The 19,961-nt window shown below is 39.6% G+C and overlaps 1 protein-coding gene across 5 annotated transcripts in view; it reads right to left on the minus strand.

Annotated features, from left to right (window-relative positions):
- The window catches only part of MCU (mitochondrial calcium uniporter), a 198,730-nt gene that overhangs the window by 84,811 nt on the left and 93,958 nt on the right, over positions 1–19,961 (minus strand). Inside the window, exon 2 of one of the 5 annotated variants that reach the window (XM_063637612.1) lies at positions 695–776. The exons of 3 other annotated variants lie outside the window; for them this stretch is intronic. The gene's annotated coding sequence lies outside the window, so the exon portion shown is untranslated. Of the gene's footprint in view, positions 1–694; positions 777–12,124; positions 12,270–19,961 lie in introns of those variants that run through there. One more of the 5 variants, XM_063637614.1, reaches the window with a different exon arrangement.

Genomic DNA, 19,961 nt, shown 5'->3' on the forward strand with positions numbered 1-19,961 from the left:
TCATTGGAGAACTTTTAAGACATCATTCAGAAGCTCTGGCCAGAGTGGTTAGCTCTGAGTCGCTCATCTTTTTTTTTTTTTAAAAAAAAAGAAAGCTCAGAGCTCATTTATATTTCAATTAAGTACAATATTATTTTTAAATGAAAACGAGGCTAATAAAATGTGTCTTGTTTATTCTTTATCCCTACTCTATACTTTACTGAATCAAAAGACTCACTGAAAATGCTAAAGCTACTGAAGCAATGATAGATGATTGTTTAAAAGGAGGCAGGGAAAATCCTCAGGAACACTACAAACCTGCCCCTTCAGAACCATGTGCCTCCTGAAGAGGTACAAGTTAAACCTAGAAGGACAGCAGGAAATGCCTGTCGTCCTTCAGGACAGAATGGATGAACCTCTCAATAGTGGAAGTTTCCAGCTTTGTGTTGAACACTTGGTATCACAATTCCTCAAAGGCCACATAAGTGGCTTAAAGGAAATGCCACACAAATGTGTAAAAACACAATTAAGAGTTACCTAGGTCTGGGCACAGTGGCTAGCACCTATAATCCTAGCAGTCTGGGAGGCCGAGGTGGGTGGATTGCTTGAGCTCAGGAGTTCAAGACAAACCAGGGCAACATGGCAAAACCCTATCTCTACCAAAAATACAAAAAATTAGCCAGGCATAGTGGTGTATATCTGCAGTCTCAGTTACCTGGGAGGCTGAGGTGAGAGGTTCGCTTGAGCCTGGGAGGTAGAGGTTGCAGTGAGCCGAGATCACACCACTGCACTCCAACCTGGGCGACAGAATGAGACCCCGTATTAAAAAAAAAAAGAGTTACCTAGTTACCTTGAACCTAGACACTCATCAGGAAACAGGATGTTCGAATGAAGTAGCAATTTTAAAGAAAACAAACTGGCAAAGAATTATCAAAAATAATCTGAGAAGTCTGTGGGTCAGAGTCAGTCCAAGCCTCTCAAGCAGAAGTAGAGTTTATGGGAAGAACATGAAACTAGAGTCAGAAGGGTAAAGTTCTAATGTTAGCTCCAGTACTGGCTGGCACTTATATTCACTACACTGTACCTATAAAATCAACAGAACCGATTACTAACTTTTAAAAACACTTCCAGCAAAAAAAAAAAAAAAAAGAAAGTATTATGAGTTAATACTATCTAGGAAATTATGTAATCAATGAGAACCTCTCATCACCTCCATTTCTACACACTCTAACCAAATACTTACCTTAATAGGTGATAGTGTATAACAACATGAAAAGTACTATAAATTTTCTAGAGAACACTGCCCAAAGTACTATGAATATGGCCTCTACCTATCCCTACCCCCACAAATTAGTGAAAATACACCAAAATTTTTGGTTTCTCACTTCAGTGAAACTTTTTTAAGAGACAGGGTCTCACTCTATTGTTCAGGCTGGAGTGCAGTGGTGCAATCAATCATAGCTCACTGTAGCCTCAAACTCCCGGGCTTAAGTGATACTTCTACCTCAGCCTCTCAAGTACCTAGGACTACGGGTGTGTTCCACCATGCCCAGCTAATTTTTAAATTTTTTTGTAGAGACAGGGTCTTGCTATGTTGCCCAGGCTGGTCTCCAACTTCTGGCCTCACCAACTGTTGAGATTAAAGGTGTGAGCCACCATGCTAGGCCTCAGTGAAACTATTTAAAAAATAATCCAACACCTTAGATTGTGTACTTCATTGTGTGTAAATTGTATCAATTAAAAATGCATGATGGCAAGGTTAAAAAAGATCATCCAAACACAAATGAATTCAAAAATTTCTTTAGGAAGGCACAGCTCTCTCTTGTATTCAGTATTCTGTTAGAGGATGTTTGCTTTTGTTATCAGTGATTCTCAGCCTTTCAAATTGAAAGAACAATTCAGAGGCTGTAATCTATAGACAGGGTTTCTGGAAGATATATGGACTCATTAAGTCATTCAGTAAATAAATCTTGATACATGACCAACAGGCTTTTCCATCTTTTTTGCATTACCGGTTGAGTATTCTCTATCTAAAATCCTTGGGACCAAAAGTGTTTCAGATTTCAAAATTCTTTGGATTTTGAAATATTCTCACACATAATGAGATACTTTGGGAATTGGACCCAAATCTAAACACAAAATTCATTTATGTATCATATACACCTTATACACATAGGCTAAAGATAAATTTATGCAATATTTTAAATAACTTTGGACAGGAAACAAAGTCTGTATACATTGAATCATCAGAAAGAGGTTTCAACTATCTCGGCCACCATGTGGACAATTTGTGGTTGTCTGGCACCACCATCATGCTGTGCTTGGAAAAGATACGTCGCAACTGGAAGGCACTGGGGGGAGGGTCTTTTTCCCTTGAGATCCCTGAACAAACTGTGTGTTGTGTTCCTGCGTTTTGACTGCAACATGTTACATGAGGTCAGGTGTGAAATGTTCCACTTGGCATGTCATGTCAGCACTCAAGAAGTTTTGGATTTTGGAGCATTTCAGATTTTGGATTTTTGAATTAGAGATGCTGAACTTGTATTTGTCAAGACTGATTATTAAAAAATGAAGTAATAGGAACTGTAACCATCCAACCAAATGTTATATGTCTAATATGTTTCAAAAGCAATGTATTATTACTCATCAGATATTATTTGTAATCCTTAAGATATGAATAGGTAATTCGTAAAATAAGAAATACAAATGGCCAATGACCTAAAAAAAGTTTAATCTTAATAATAATGACATTTATTAAAAACAATGACATGAGTTTTGTTTTACCTTTTTTTTTCTATCAGATGAGAAAAGATTAGAGAGATTTAGCAGTATCTAATGTGAACTCTTTGCCCCAAAAATTCTGTTTTCAAAAAATGTTCTGAGTTGGGCATAGTGGCATGTACCTGTAATCCCTGCTACTCAGGAGTCTGAGGAGGGAGGATCAGTTGAACTCAGGAATTCAAGTCCAGCCTGAGCAACATAGTGAGACTGCATCTTGTTTAAAAAAAACAAAACAAAACATGTTATACATTGAAATTGTCACAAGTACACAAAGCTAGGAGTGCTTACAGAGAACAGCTTTGTGAAGGCTGGAACTTAAGATTTGTTTATCACAGTTTTCAACACCAAAAATAGTACTTGGCACACAGCAGGTAATCATTAAATATTTATTAAATGAATGAATGTTCACTGTAATACTATTAATTATAGTGAATATTTGGAAATCATCTAATAAATTATGATATATCAATACAATGAAAACTACATAGCTTTTAAAAAGAATGAGGTTGAGGCCAGGCGTGATGGCTCACGCCTGTAATCCCAGCACTTTGGGAGGCCGAGGTGGGTGAATCACAAGGTCAGGAGTTCGAGACCAGCCTGGCCATATGGTGAAACCCTGTCTCTATTAAAAATACAAAAATTAGCCGGGTGTGGTGGCGGGCGCCTGTAGTCCCAGCTTCTCAGGAGGCTGAGGCAGGAGAATCGCTTGAACCTGGGAGGCGGAGGTTGTAGTGTGCCGAGATCAGGTCACTGCACTCCAGCCTGAGTGACAGAGCGAGACTCTGTCTCGAAAAAATAAAAAATAAAAATAAAAGAATCAGGTTGATCCACATATACAACTGTCAAAGTATATTACAGAATCTTAGGTATAAAAATTAAGCTATAAAATTAAATATAGTTTGATTTTATATTCAAAATACACAGTATGATTCTATACTTTAGCTTAAATTATATCCACACATTGTATATGCACTGAGAAAAGTCTGAAAGAATGTATATCAAACTGCTAATGAGAGAGCTTTCACTTTTTGCTCTGTAACACTTCTGTATTATTTTGATTTATAAACATTACATACTACTCCAGTAAGAAAAGATTTCTAAAAAATAAAAAAATAAAAAAAAAAAACAACTAAATGCATCTAGAAAAAATGTCCTGAGAGGAGCATACAAAATGCTGGGATTAGGCGTAATCCCAGCACTTTGGGAGGCTAAGGTGGATGGATCACGAGGTCAGGAGGTCAAGACCAGCCTGGCCAGCATGGTGAAACCCTGTCTCTACTAAAAATACAAAAATTAGCTGGGCATGGTGACATGCGCCTGTAATCCCAGCTACTTGGTAGGCTGCAGCAGGAGAATTGCTTGAACCCAGGAGGCAGAGGTTGCAGTGAGCTGAGATTGCGCCACTGCACTCCAGCCTTGGCAACAGAGCGAGACTCCGTCTCAAACAAACAAACAAATATTGGGTACCTTTGGATGTTGGGATTATGGGTATTTTTTCCCCATTTATGCATTCAGTTTAGTAAAAAGATCCCACCGAGTAATTTTTCTGCCTTTATGTATTATGTATAGTTTTCTTTTCTTTGTATGCATTATAGGCACATTTTTCCTTTATGCATTTATGTATTGTCCAAATTTTATACATCATTGAGTATGTATTACCTCTGTAATAGAGCAGAATAATTAAAAAATTTTTGAACCTCAATATATTGAACTATATATTAGTACTGTTTTTTGGTCAATCTGAAGCTCATGGAAGTTAGATAATGTACAAGGTCTCACAGCTATTAAGGGGCTATCTAAACTGCCCCCTAAGAGGTATGATTCACAACTAACATGGAACAATTATGAATATATACGTGCCAAATAGCACAGCTATTACGTTGGTGCAAAAGTAACTGTGGTTTTTGCTATTAAAAGCATATTATGGGCCAGGCGCAGTAGCTCACGCCTATAATCCCAGCACTTTGGGAGGCCAAGGTGGGTGGATCACCTGAGGTCAGGAGTTTGAGACCAGCCTGGCCAACACAGTGAAACCCTGTCTCTACTAAAAATATAAAAACTAGCCGGGCGTGGTGGTGGGCGCCTGTAATCCCAGCTACTTGGGAGGCTGAGGTAGGAGAATTGCTTGAACCCGGGAGACGGAGGTTGCATTGAGCCAACACAGTGCCACTGCATTCTAGTCTCGGCAACAGAGCGAGACTCCATCTCAAAAAAAAAAAAAAGTATATTATGGCCAGTCACAGTGGCTCACGCCTGTAATCCCAACACTTTGAGAGGCCGAGATGGGTAGATCACTGGAGGCCAGTAGTTTGAGACCAGTCTGGCCAACATGATGAAACCCTGCCTCTACTAAAACTACAAAAAAATTAGCTGGGCGTGGTGGTGCACACCTGTAATCCCAGCTACTCAGGAGGCTGAGGCAGGAGAATCCCTTGAACCCAGGAGATGGAGGTTGCAGTGAGCCAAAATCATGCCACTGCACTCCAGCCTGGGTGACAGAGTGAGACCCCATCTTAAAAAAAAAAAAAAAAGAATAAAATAAAAGTATGTTATAAAGTAGAAACAGCAAGGCAAGCTGAAACATATAGAAATATACTAGTAACAGGAAACTTTTACTTTTTAGACCATTGCAGTTCATGTAGACAAAAATAATGAGGCTACTTAACCTAGTCGATAAGCTACAATATTATGGGTGCATTCTGTACCCTGAAATTAAAAAACAAAACTCTTACCAAATGTCCATGCAACATTTATGAAAACTGAACACTAAGTTACAAAGAAAACATCAATAAATTCGAAGAAGTAGCAAAAATTTTTTAAATTCATATTGCAATAAAACAAAATCAGAAAATAAAGTCATTCCACCTGGAAATTTTGAAACTCTGTTAAATAATTCTTGGTCAAGGAGGAAATAGCATTATTTAAATTTGTCTGTTAAATCCCTGTAATCCCAGCATTTTAGGAGGCTGAGGCAGGAAGGTCACTTGAGGCCAGGAATTTGAGACCTGTCTGGGCAACATAGCAAGATCCCATCTCTAAAAAAAAAAAAAAAAAAAACTAAAAAGTAGCCAGGCGTGGTGGTATGCACCTGTAGTACTACCTACTCGGCAGGCTGAGGCAGGAGGATCACCTGAACCTAGGAGGATGAGGTTGCAGTGCACTATGTTACTCCAACATGAGTAACAAAGCAGACCTGTCTCATTAAAAATAAAAAATTAACAAAATAAATTTTCCTGTTAAAGCTCTGGCTTTGTATTCGATAGGATATCTCTTTAACTGTTGTTTTAAAGGTTTTTTCTTTATTGTTGTTATTGTGGTTTTTTGAGACAGAGTCGCACTCAGGTACCCAGGCTGAAGTGCAGTGATACAATCATAGCTCACTGCAGCCTCGAATTCCTGGGCTCTGCCTCCCATGCAGGTAAGACTACAGGTGCATGCCACCACACCTGGCCAATTTTCCTCTTTTTGGAAGAGACAGGGTCTCACTATGTTGACCAGGCTGGTCTCAAGCTCCTGTCCTCAAGTCATCCTCCCACACTGGCCTCCCAAAGTGCTATGGTTACAGGCATGAGTCACTGCAATTGGACTGTTTTAAAGGTTTCTCTTTGAGAAATGTTAAAGTACTGCATGCAGTTTAAGACAATAGTTCTGAGAGTATGGACCTGGGTTTCCTGGTGTTTTGTGAGAAACTCTTGGTGGATCAATGAGCTCTAACAGTTACAGAGTGGCATATCTTTTTTTTCACTGAGATGGAGTCTTGCTCTGTCGCGCAGGCTGGAGTGCAGTGGCGTGATCTCAGCTGACTGCAACCTCCGCCTCCCAGGTTCAAGCAATTCTCCTGTCTCAGCCTCCAGAGTACCCAGGATTACAGGCGCCCACCACCACACCCGGCTAACTTTTGTATTCTTAGTAAAGCCAGGGTTTCCACCATGTTGTCCAGGCTGGTCTTGAACTCTTGAACTTGTGATCCACCTGCCTTGGCCTCCCACAGTGCTGAGATTACAGGCGTAAGCCACTGCGCCCGGCCCCAGAGTGGCATTTTTAACGACACTGTTCCTTTGTGCCAAGAAACAGACACCACATAATAGATGCCTCATCAGAAGCCACCAACATTTTCAGTCATCAGGAGCCACGATCAAACTGTACCTACACTCCATTTCCCCTACTAATATATTGCTGATGTAAGTCCCAGAAATTATATCATGTTATGTATAATTGAAACACTAATATTTTAATATCTCTAAAAGATAAGATTTTTAAAAATCACCATATCATACATATATACACATTTCAAATTTTTAGCAGTTTTAATGGAAAAATTTCTAAAATGTACTCATTTTTCTTAAAACATACTGAATATGAAACGATTTTAACTTGATAACCCAGAGTCAATATTACTGGAAGTGGGATGATGCCGTATCAAAAACCAAAAATGTGTGGCACCTACTGAGATGGGATGGCAGGTGGAGGCAAGGTGGGCCTGAGGAAGGTGAGGAAAATTTTATTGGAAGCTAGAGTGGTGAAAAACTTTGCAATACAGTCACCTGTGGTAATGTGGAAAATAACAAATATACCTAATGAGCTCAATGAGGAGATTTTAGGACAGAATTTTGAAGGTACTATTTGTCTTCTTCTAGCTGTCTATAGTTAAATAGAAATGGAAGAGAGATGGCATAAATTTTAAAAACTCATTTTCAAGGAAAATTTTAAGAAAATATAAATAACCTAGGATTTTCTGGGCTTGAAAAATAAACATTCTTTTCATTCAATCCAGAGAGCAAGCTATTCTCAAATGAAGAAATGCATTCTGGGCAAATATAAAATCCAGAATGAACCTTTAAAATATTTTATTAAGACTCAGGGAGATTTACATAGGTACTCTATAGACCCTATCAAATGGGAGGTGGGGGAAGCTATTTAAAGATCTCAAGGGCAGGCCTCACAGATACTCTCCATTAAAGAGAGATTTCTAAGAAGCCTAAGGGTCTTGTTCCACAGTAGTCTCAGAGGGAGCCCAAGGTAAAGAGGCTTATCTTTTAGAAATTTGGGGGTGTCGGTCTGTCTAATGAAGTGAATTCATAAACTGATTCATAAGAAATTCAGAGATTTAAAAGAAATTGTATCAGCTTGGACTGAAAGGGACAGAAACAGAACAAAATGAAGGGAGGCTTTTGGACTTCCCAAACTTCTTTCTATACGCAAGAAATAGGCCAAGAAAACTACTCAGTAATAAAAACAGGCTACTTTTATGCAGAAGCAAGGATGACTCAGCGAATGAAGAGCCCAGAAGGCAGAACCAAGAGCGTTAGGAAACAACCCCATAAGCAGAAAGACTGATCCCCAATCAAGGAAATAGCACCATGTGTCTGGTTGGATTCCAGAACTGCTAACATTCAGTAACTCTATGAATCTTGTTTTCCCCTTATTTGAATGGGAGGGTCTGTGGTGGTGATCCTATGTTTTTCCCACCACTGCATGTTGTGTATATGTGGGGCAGATAACTTATCTCTTTAGTAAAAGGTCTTCAAATCAAGAGGAATGACTCCCAAGAAGCTGGATGAAAGGAACTGCGACCAAGGAGCCTCAATCAAACATGGACTTGATTTATTTTTTTAATTAAAAAAAAACTTGAACAATACCTGCTAGAATGGGATGGACTTGATTTAGATAATGAGATCCTAGACTTAGAGTTGATACTGTAATAGAATGTAAATTGGGAGCACTGATAGAGGTATTGAATGTAATTTGCATATGTGAGGGACATGAACGTTTTCTAAAGATGGCCATCACAATACATCCTATCTCACATGCTCAGATCACAGTATGATCAAGCTGTTATTCCTCCCATCAAGAAGTGGATCTTGAATCTGAGTAGGCCCATCCATGAATATGGAAGAAGTAATGATATAACTTCTGAAGCTAGGTCATGAAAAGCAACACACCTGGATCTTTTGGGATGCTTACTCTTAGATCCCAGCCACCATGCAGTTAGGAAATCTAAGTCACACAGACCACATGTAGAAATATTCGAGCCTACAGCCCCAACCCAGGGCCCAGCTAATAGTCAGCCTCAGTTAGATCTGTGTGAGAAAGTCCCAGCCATCATCTGATTGTGACCATATGAGATATTCCAAGCAAGAACAACCCTGCTGGGCCCAGTCAACCCACAACACTATTAAGAGATAATAAAATGATGGTTGTCGTTTTAGATATTAATTCTGATTTGTTACAAAGCAACAGATAACTAGAACCCAGTATATTCCTGCTTTAATAAATTAAACCCTCATGGCCACAAAGGTATATAGGACTGTTTGCCTATTCAGTAAGTGGTCCTAAACTACTGGGCTTCTATAAAAATACTTTAATAGTTCCTCCATTTCTTCCTTTTGTTGGTTGCTCTCTCTTTTTAAGTGGTTTCTACATCTGGCTTCTCATCTGTGACTTTATTTTGCCTGAGGATCTGAGGCAGGCTCTCCCTCACCTTGGTGACAATGCTTATTTCTAGGTACCTAGCTATATTGTGGCAGTAAGCCTTAAAAAGCAGTGTAATCAGGCCGGGCACGGTGGCTCACGCCTGTAATCCCAGCACTTTGGGAGGCTAAGGCGAGCAGATCACCTGAGGTCAGGAGTTTGAGACCATTGGGCAACATGGTGAAACCCTGTGTCTACTAAAAATACAAAAATTAGCCGGGCGTGGTGGCATGCGCCTGTAATCCCAGCTACCCAGGAGGCTGAGGCAGAAGAATCACTTGAACCCAGGAAACGGAGGTTGCAGTGAGCCAAGATCGCGCCACTGCACTCTAGCCTGGGTAACAGAGTGAGACTCCATCTCAATTTTAAAAAAAAGAAAGGCAGTGTAATCATCACTGCCGCTGATGTCCATTGGGCACTAGCCCTATAATGCACTGTACCTTACACGCACTGATGTCATTCAATCTACAATGCAAACTCCTAAGGAGGTCTTAACATTATTTAAGATGGAGCAAGCAGCCCCTTTTGGGGGCAGTGGGCGGGGGTGGGGGGAGGGGGGAGGGAGAGTTTTTGGGGGTGGGACAAGCATAGAAATAAAGGAAAACCCTCAGTTCCTTCAAGGGAAATTCCAGGCACCTGGCCCTGAGATGTCTCTGAGTTTTTCAAAAACCCGGAGCCCCACCTAGGACTCCCTGGGAACTGATCCACTGGCAGGTAGACCTCAGATATGGAAGAACTGAAGGCTGAACTCTGACCACCTTTCTTTGTTCTAAATTTCTTCCTGAGAGGCCTGGAGGGAGTCATCCCCAGGAAGCAGTTTAACATTCTTTTCCACTGATTCCAAATTTTTAAACAAAGCTTCTCTTCCTTAAGCACAAATCGGAAAAGTTTTGACTCCACCTATGACCTGTAAGCCCCTGCTTCAAAATATCCTGTCCTTTTAGGCCAAAACCACTGTGTAACCTCCATGCATTGACATATGATTTTGTCTGTCACTTCTGCTTTCCTGAAATTTACCCCTGCCTTTAAAAACCCTTACCTGTAAGCTATCAAGGAGGTAAGGATTTAAGCATTAGCTGCCTGGTCCTCCTTGCTTGGTGCCCTGCAAATAAATGCCTTTTTTTCTGCCACTGCAAAATGTCTGTGTGAATATCTGGTTTTACCGCTCCAGGTGAGTAAATCCCAGTTCGGTTTTATAACACTATTTTCATATTCACATGGAGATACTGAAAGACTTTACCCAAAGGTCAAACAGCTAGGAAGTGGAAGAGCTGGGATTCAAACTTGACTTCAAAATCCCCCCTCTTTAAAATTACTACATGCATGGCTGCTTTTGATAAAAGGAACTGAGGTAGCAATCTCTTCTGGATAGAATCACTTAAAAATCTTTTTAGGTTTTTTTTGGCATTTAGAAAGAATTTCCTACATAAAAGAAAACATTTTCAGAAGGGAAAAAAATTAAAAATAAGTTCATGTAATTAATATTCTTACATATGCAGAGATAATTTTACAACTAGTATACCTGTACTCAGTTACTAATTATTCAGATTAGTTGCACCGGTGATTTGTGCATTTCAATAACTATGGGAAAGCACATTGGGCTGAAAGGCTTCCTGGGGATAAAAATAAAAATAACTTATCCTACATCTAAACAAGCGATATAACTAAGATAAAGCCTCAAAGAAAGAGAAAGAAAAGGCATAGCCTTTTCAGCACTGTTTCTTGAAAAGAGAAACATTATCTAAAGAGAATTCATCCAAGGACTGACATAAAAAACACTGACATTCTTCCCCTCGACTACGGTATAGATAGGGAGGTTGTGAAGAGAGTAAAAATCAAAAAGAAGTGAAATAATGAATACTAATGGATACGGTTTACAGTCTATACATGACATGAAAATTCAGTCCATTTTGCACAACTTTTTAACTATCGTAAGAGAGAGCCAGTCAGCAGCTGAGCTTCATACACGTGATTTTAAGACACTACAGTCATTCCTAAATTTAAAGGATCTAAAATGATATAATACTCATCATTAATTTGAAACTGTTGGGAACAAGGCAGGGCAACAAAGGTAAAATGTGCCACTACTTGTTACCTCTTAACAATGAAAAGATGATTTCACTTTAAATTTTAATATATGTTTGCCACCCCTCTCCCCAACTTCTAAGACTATCAAGAATACAGAATATGAACACTATTCCTTCTGGGGAGAATCAATCACTCTGAAGAATATACACTAATTATATACTAATAGAGCAAGGCTTTCAAGATTTTAAAATGCTTCCAAAATACCTGATCTATCTTTGTCAGACCACAATATGTTTCCTTGTTTCTTAGTTCTCTGTAATAAAAACGAAAAGCACTATTATGATTTAAAATAAATACTGGATTTGAGATCCTAGGAGATTACATTTCAACTGAAGTGGTGTTATTCACAAAAGAACTTCTGCAATCAAAGCCTTCTGAGCATAGTGGCATAAAGTGTGCCTAGTAGCTTTTATTACGTAGCACCAGCCTTCCCTAGATACAGAGCTATAAATAAATAAGTACCAGGGAATCCCAGGAATATCCAGTTATTTAATCAAGCAATCAGATATTTAATTTAATAAGAGATATATACTTCATCTCTATACCTTTTATATCATCATCTCCATTCATCCACAAGATAACAGAATTCAAAACTAAAATACATCAGAATTATGTTGCAGTCTTTTTTTAATACCACAATTTCTAAGAGGAGTGTATATGATTCACCTAAATTTCATTCCATTCAAAATCTTTAGATGTTTGTTTAGGCTTCTGGGAGTTATAAAATACATACAACATTCATGTAGCTTCTCCCCCAGCCCCCAACTGGGGGTGGAAGAAGGAAGAGGGAAGGGACTGGAATTACCTGAGAATTATTTCTCTTCTCTTTCTATAGCAAATTCCAACATTCAGTGGGTACAGATTCAGGGAATGTCTTTTCCCCCATCTTCTTTGGTGAATTTTGCAACATGAAAGACAGATACTAGACCTAGACCAAAATGCTGCTGTTGGGACTCCAATGCTGTAGGGTTAAGAAAGATACACAGAGTTCAGAATTCTGATGTGTACATCTACAGTTTAAATGTTCTATGATGTGCATGGCACAGAACAAGTTCCATATAGAGTCTGCTGAATCAAACCACTGTCTGAATTAGAACCAAAGCCAGCAAATATATCAGAAGTGGCTAGAAATGGCTAGTGGACCATGCAGTGAGAAGAGGAGCTGCCATTCTTTTAAAGGTCTTTGATTATGCCAGGTGGTTTTCATGTTCATTTTCCTGTGCTCCATATTGTATGGTGTGATTTAAATGGCTTGAAGTCTGAAATGCCTTTAAAAGAGGAAAACTACTTTCATGCCAGAAAGTAGATTATTAGAAATATGAATCTAACTTCAGAACCCCAGGAGGGTTACAAAGATTAAGATATAGATAGTCTTTTTCCTGGGTGAAAATTTGATGGAGAATAATGAGGGAACAGGTCTTAACAGGGATTAATGGAAACAGAAAGGGCAAGCTAGGAATCCTGGAGGTAAACTTTACCAATCTTACATTTGAGGTGAGCAGAACTAATCTTGTGTGTCAAACATGGTTCGACCTTTTTTATCTGGATGTAGTATCAAAATGGAGCAGTTTCTCATAAAAGAAAACTGAAAGTTGAAACAAGTTGATTCAAGAGTTGAAAACAAGATGATTAGACTATAAGATGACATAAAGCTAGCATTATAAATTCTTATAAGCTCCTATACTTGACATGAAGCTAAAGCTAAGGTAGCTAAACATAACATAGAAACTATAGACATTTTGGGAATGTTATATTATAATTAATATGTAATGGCAACCACTCAAATTCAAGTCATTTGACTCTATTAGATACTAACTTGTACACATACCACCACCAAGAAAACTTTAATTACATATTATTTATACCTAAAACATCTTACTACCTATTGTGCTAAGATTATATTCTTTAAGTACCTTAGATGTTTCCAAAGTCTCTGGCCATTCAATCTCATTTTCAGAACTGGTCAAGTCACCCAAGAAAAAGGAGTTAGAAGTTACAAGCTGGCCCTCGAATTTTCCTCATCTAATACCCCAAAACCTACTCCTTAAAGGCTCAAGGAGTAGACACAATCATTCTAGAAAGCAAAAATGAACAAGTTACAGTACTCTAAGTATAGTCTTATCTTTTTCACTTAGGGAAAAAGATAAGTCTTTAAGTGGCTCCAAGACATCACACTCCACTCTAGACTGTTGTCAAAGGAAGGGATTCAGATATATCCAGCAATTCCTCAGCAAATGTGAGGTTTATTCCAACAAACCACCTGGTTCACTGCAATATCTTTTAAAATATGGTTTGCTATGGACTAGCAAGCAAGTACTTTATCAAGAGTCAACTATACATAATTGCTACTAGGTGACAATGCAAAATGTGAAATGCTTTCTAAAAAGACATTCTCCTGTAGCCATCTCTTAGAAATATGGATGTGGTGTAAAATTTCCAAATAGAAAGCACGAGATGAACTTTACTCATCACTAGTTTGTGGTTTTTGTTTTTTTAGACAGGGTCTCACTCTGTGGCCCAGGCTGGAGTGCAGTGGTGCATCATGGCACACTCTGCAGCCTCCAACTCCTGGGCTCCAGTGATTCTCCTGATTCAGGGTTCCATGTAGATGGGACTACAGGCACGCACTACCATACCTGGCTACTTTTCTTATTTTTTGTAGAGACAAGGTCTCATTATATGGCCCAGGCTGGCCTTCAACTCCTGGCCTCAAGGGATCCTCTTGCCTTGGCCTCCCAAAGTACTGGCATTACAGGCATGAGCCACTCATCATTAGTTTGTATGTACAACCATTTATGCCAGCCTACTACCTATGTGTTTGTGTTTTCACTACAATCCCATCATTTCAGCGCTGCTGAAAAGCAGTCATTGAGTTGTTTAACCAACTGGAGTCATATACTCATAGCCAGCAGCTACTTATTTGGATAAGGACTCTATACCTATTGAATAAATAAGCCAGAACCTCCTATACAAATTGAATACAGAAAAGAACCTGTTCTTGTTTCTTCACATTGTTACCACTTTCCTCAAGCACCAGCTATCAACTCAGTGCCTATCACGTACACAGCACCACGAGATATTGTGAAGAAAATAACTAATTCTGGGCCGGGCGCAGTGGCTCATGCCTGTAATCCCAGTGCTTTGGGAGGCCGAGGCGAGTGGATCACCTGAGGTCAGGAGTTCGAGGCCAGCCTGACCAACATTGTGAAACCCTGTCTCTACTAAAAATACAAAAATTAGCTGGGTGTGGTGGCGCACCTGTAATCCCAGCTACTTAGGATGCTGAGGCAGGAGAATAGCTTGAACCTGAGAGGCAGAGGTTGCAGTGAGCTGAGATCACACCACTGCACTCCAGCCTGGGCAACAGAGCGAGACTCTGTCTCAAAAAAACAAAAAACAAAAAAGAAAATAAGCAATTCTCAGACAAGGTCTGCGGCTGCTAAGAGGTTACAATCTAATTGGCAAGGCAGGATACAATAATAAAAATAGACATATACTGGTTTATAACAATGCTTAAATGTCAAATGAGAGGTAAACTCAATGAAATTGGCTGGCCACGGTGGCTCATGCCTATAATCCCAGCACTTTGAGAGGCTGAGGTGGGCAGATTACCTGAGGTCAGGAGTTCAAGACCAGCCTGGCTAACATGGTGAAACCCCATCTCTACTAAAAATACAAAAATTAGCTGGGCATGGTGGCGCACACCTGTAATCCCAGCTACTCTCGAGGCTGAGGCAGGAGAACTGCTTGAACCCAGGAGGCGGAGGTTGCAGTGAGCTGGGATTGCGCCACTGCACTCCAGCCTGGGCGACAGAGTGAGATTCTGTCTCAAAAAACAAACAAAACAAAACAAAAACTCGGTGAAATTTGTATAACCAAAAGAAACTGAATTTTCAATGAGAAAAAATTACCGTGGGAAGGAGTGGCCACAGAAGGCTTTGTGGAGATAGGACTTCAGCTGGGTTTAGAAGGACATGTTATTTTGTAAGAAGCAGCAGATTTGTCTTTCCAATTATGTTTTGTTTAGCTTAATATGAAAATAATTTTTATTACATTATTAAATGGATAAAAATTTACCCTTCAAGTGTGAGATTAAAATATGGTCCTTGAAAAACCCCTCTCTCTCCATATATAAATTTTCTTTGCTATTTTGCTATTTGACATTGGGGATGTAAGGATTCATAAGAGAGAGTGGAAAAGCACACATTTGGTGATTTGAGTAAGAACAAGTGCTATGGGAAACAACCTAAATACCTAATATTCTACCAGTGATGGCATGTTTCCAGGAGGATTAAATTTAGTGAGAAAACTGAAAAAGCAATGCTTTTGTGCTTCAAAATGCTTTATTTATTTATTTTTACTTATTTATTTATTTTGAGACATTGTCTCGCTCTGTTGCCCAGGCTGGAGTGAAGCGGCACAATCTCAGCTCACTACTGCAACCTCCGCCTGCTGGGTTCAAGCAATTCTCCTGCCTCAATCTCCTGAGTAGCTGGGATTACAGGCGCCTGCCACCATGCCCTGCTAATTTTTGTATTTTTGGTAGAGATGGGGTTTCGCCATGTTGACCAGTCTGGTCTCGAACACCTGACCTCAGGTGATCTGCTCGCCTCAGCCTCCCAAACTGCTGGGATTATAGGAATGAGCCACGGCACCCAGCCGTGCTTCAAAATAATTTAATCCCAACAAATCTGTAAATTAGTAACTTACATTCCAGTTCTTCCAATGAGAAAACTGAGGCACACAGAGCACACAGAGCTAAGAATAAGCACAGCCAGGATTTGAAATCAAATAAATCTGATTCTCAACCCATTTCTTTTTACTATGTGACTCATTTTTAGGTAACAAAAACAGTAACTTCTCACTCTATGTTGATGTGTTCAAGTATAACACAAGAAACAGGATAAAGACATTAAAAAAACAAACTAGCCAGAATTCCACAAACAGCTAGCCAGAACTACATTAACTAAACTGGATGACATCTCTGGACATCAATCTCACATATAATGAAATGATCTCCACAGCAAATCAGTCCATTATGTATTATCCTATTCTTGAAATTTTATTGCACAGCATAATACCTTTTCTTCACACAGTGCTTGTTCACTCCCTATTCTATGGACAATCTTCATCTCCTCAAATTGGTAAGCAACACCTTGTAGGCAAGGATATGTTATTCTTTAGAATCTCTAAAGCGCACAATATATTCCCATAGTATATATTCAGTAAACACCTATTAAGAGTTGCTGAGCAATACTCCTTTGATTTCTATAAAAATCTCCTTTCCAAAAGGATTTTCTTCATCCATTTCTACTACGACATTGACAATTGACACTAAATTAAAACAAGTAGCTATACGTACGTAATACTTTTTTTTTGCAAATTAAACCAAGATGAAAATTGCGGCCCTTGTAAGGGTCTTACTACAGATACAAGTTAGAGATGAAGTGAGCCTTTATTTCCATGAAATGAGCCAGCAGGAGAATTTTACATAAACACTAAAAGTTAAAAACTTGCAATTCTGGACTATGTGCCAACACACAAAAGAAGCTCATTTCAATCTGTCAGATAAATGCCTACTCAACAAGCATGACTTCCTGGAATATATTTGGCTATTTTATATTCTGTTTCCTTAATCTGCCACTAACTGTGACAATCTCAGAATGTTTTTGAACTTTAGGATATATTTCTATTATGCACATTTTTTAAAACTCTAAAATGTGTTTTAAAGATGCATGTCTGACTCGTTTCTGCATACCACAGGCAAGTTCATTAACGTAAGTGGTAGAGGGCAGCAGGAGGAGAGACGGAGACAACAGAAGCAGGGAAAGAGAAAGGAGAAACAAAGTTGTAGCTTTGGTAAACACCACCACTAACCTTGTTGCAGAGACACCAAGGTTATTAGAAAAGTGACGGCAGTAGCACTGCCAGGTTTGGCTGGAGCAGCCACCACTACCATTTGCTTCGCCGACTGTGTAATATATGTGGAAATGTGGGAGATTCTCGTGCTAGATCATGAAACTGCATCTGCATGCTAAATATCTAGAGACAGGAAGGGCCCTGGAAAAGGAAAAGAAGAGCAATCCCTGTACTATGTAGAAGCCTAAAATCCTTGACAATGCAAGATTCTCCTTGAACAGCTCTATCAAGCAAGTAAAAGACACACACACCAGGAACTGGTTGACTGGTGCTTTAAAATCATTATCCATGTGCGTTTTGCTCCTCACTCCAACAAGGGCATTATATAGAGCTGAGAACACATCAGCACTTAGGAATTCCCAAAATACTCTTGGTAGGAGGGATTCCCCACACCCAAGCCCATGAAAAGGCAAAGCTGCTCTGCAACTTACTTCAGCCAGAGAGGCAGAGTGCACAGCCAGCCCTCACTCACACACCCACGCACACGTACGGACAGGCTTTCCCTAGCATCCTGCACTGAAAATGAGGAGACTGTTGCCTCGACTCCCTGCACAGTGCCACATTAACATTTTCAGAAGCTACTGGATACACAGAAGGCTTTTCCTGACAAACAAGGACATCCAGAGATCTAATCCCTGCTGACAACTGCTTTGTGGGACTTTCTGTCCTTTTCAGACATGCCTACTTAAATCTATTCTTTAACCTCTCCTGCAACCAAATGTAGCCAATTAAAAATTGTACTTACCTTCAACAAAATGGGAAAATTACTCACAGCTACAAGGTGGCTTGGTTTTAAGTAAATGAATCACATTTATATTAGCTTTAAAAATCACAATTACTATTTGCATAAGAGACATCCCTCTAAGAGATTAAAACAGAGCAACATTTTCCAAATGTGACAGTATTAATTTGATAGGATCTGAAAAAACAAAGCCTTTGTACTTCCCCTTTAGTCAAATTCAAAGTAATCTCTCTCTGAATTACATACTCTTTATATTGTTCTCAAGAGAGAGCAGAAGAAAATCTTCTTTTGGAAAATGTCATCCCCTGAGAGATCCAGGTAAGTGGGCATTCATCTTTGCAATACAACATGAGGGGTTAAGCAAGGAGCTACACCATTCAACGGTGCCCGGCTTTCCCCTGGCTTCACTTGGATCAAGTAGCAGGGTTAATTATGTGGAACAGCAAAAAGGTACAGTAATTGGATATTGACTTTTGGGGGCTGGTAATTTCTACAGTGCCTATGGTTCTAGACTTCCTAATAAGCTTTTCCTTAATCTGCTTTTGAAACTAAAGAGTCAAGAACAAAGTAAAATAATTTTTTAAAAAGAAATAAAGAAAGAAAGAAGCAACATCCTCCCCACTCCCCAACATTTAGAGCTAATCATGGGGAAAACCATTCCTACAGGCATTTGATTTTAGGGACTTGTCACATTTTCTTTCCCAACTCCACCCCACTCTATGCATTTTTCTTGGCATGATCTCTCTCCCTTCCTTTGAGAAAATAAACTGCATTTGCTCTATATTAACACTTCAGCTACAACAGCTCCCCCCAACAAAATCCTCTCTTTATCCTGGAAGGTTTAACTTGACATGTTTTTTTCCTCAGAAGAAAACAGGCTAGAAATCCCAACACTGCTCCCTAAGTAAACTCTCCTAGGAAGAGAGGATTCACATGGCATATGCAAAGCCTCCTACATGCCAAAGAGTTGAATACGTGGCATGTGGCAGTTCCACACCTGAGTCCAAAACACATCCCTTCAAAGAGCCACCAGTGTGATGTCCTCAATAATATTCTAAAATGAACAGCACCACACTGTTTTGGACATGAAGGTGATGGTTCTGAAAGGATGGGAAAGAATGTAAAACATAATCTATTTCAAAGTATCTGGAGGCTCTACATATAATGTGACTAGGTGGTATACCTATGTCAGATGATAAAATCTAATTTGAAAAGTCTACACATTGACATTCTCTAGCCAAGGTGGAGCACGCACAATGCGGTGGTTTCATTCAAACTATTCAATGAAGTACTTAGGGTGAATATTGATTATGCTTAAAGTGCATTCCACAAATACTTCAAGCAAACTGAGTTATTTCCTTTTTCCATGGCCAGAAACTCCCTTCGCACTTTCCTATAGGAAGCTTAAATAGAAGCTCTTATATGTAAGCCTCAACTGATTCTGCAAATTGCTCAGGTTTGCCTTACGTTCAGTGAAAGACATTACCCGTCACAAATATTTCTTTTTTTTTTTTTTTTGAGACGGAGTCTCGCTCTGTCGCCCAGGCTGGAGTGCAGTGACACAATCTCGGCTCACTGCAAGCTCCGCCTCCCGGGTTCACGCCATTCTCCTGCCTCAGCCTCTCCGAGTAGCTGGGACTACAGGCGCCCGCCACCGCGCCCGGCTAACTTTTTGTATTTTTAGTAGAGACGGGGTTTCACTGTGGTCTCGATCTCCTGACCTCGTGATCCGCCCGCCTCGGCCTCCCAAAGTGCTGGGATTACAAGTGTGAGCCACCGCGCCCGGCCACAAATATTTCTAAACTCCTTCTTCTGCAGGATGTTGGCTCACAGTAAGACAGCTGCACTAGAATCAAAATACCTTCTGAAGCTACTGGCTTTGCTGGACAAGATACGAATAATACATAAGCCCTATATGCAAGGAACTTAGAAACTAGTGAGAGGAACTAGACACACATCCCTGTAAAGTTAAATAAGCAAA

The sequence above is a fragment of the Symphalangus syndactylus genome, chromosome 4 (genome assembly GCF_028878055.3).
Source record: "Symphalangus syndactylus isolate Jambi chromosome 4, NHGRI_mSymSyn1-v2.1_pri, whole genome shotgun sequence".
Lineage (NCBI taxonomy): Eukaryota > Metazoa > Chordata > Mammalia > Primates > Hylobatidae > Symphalangus > Symphalangus syndactylus.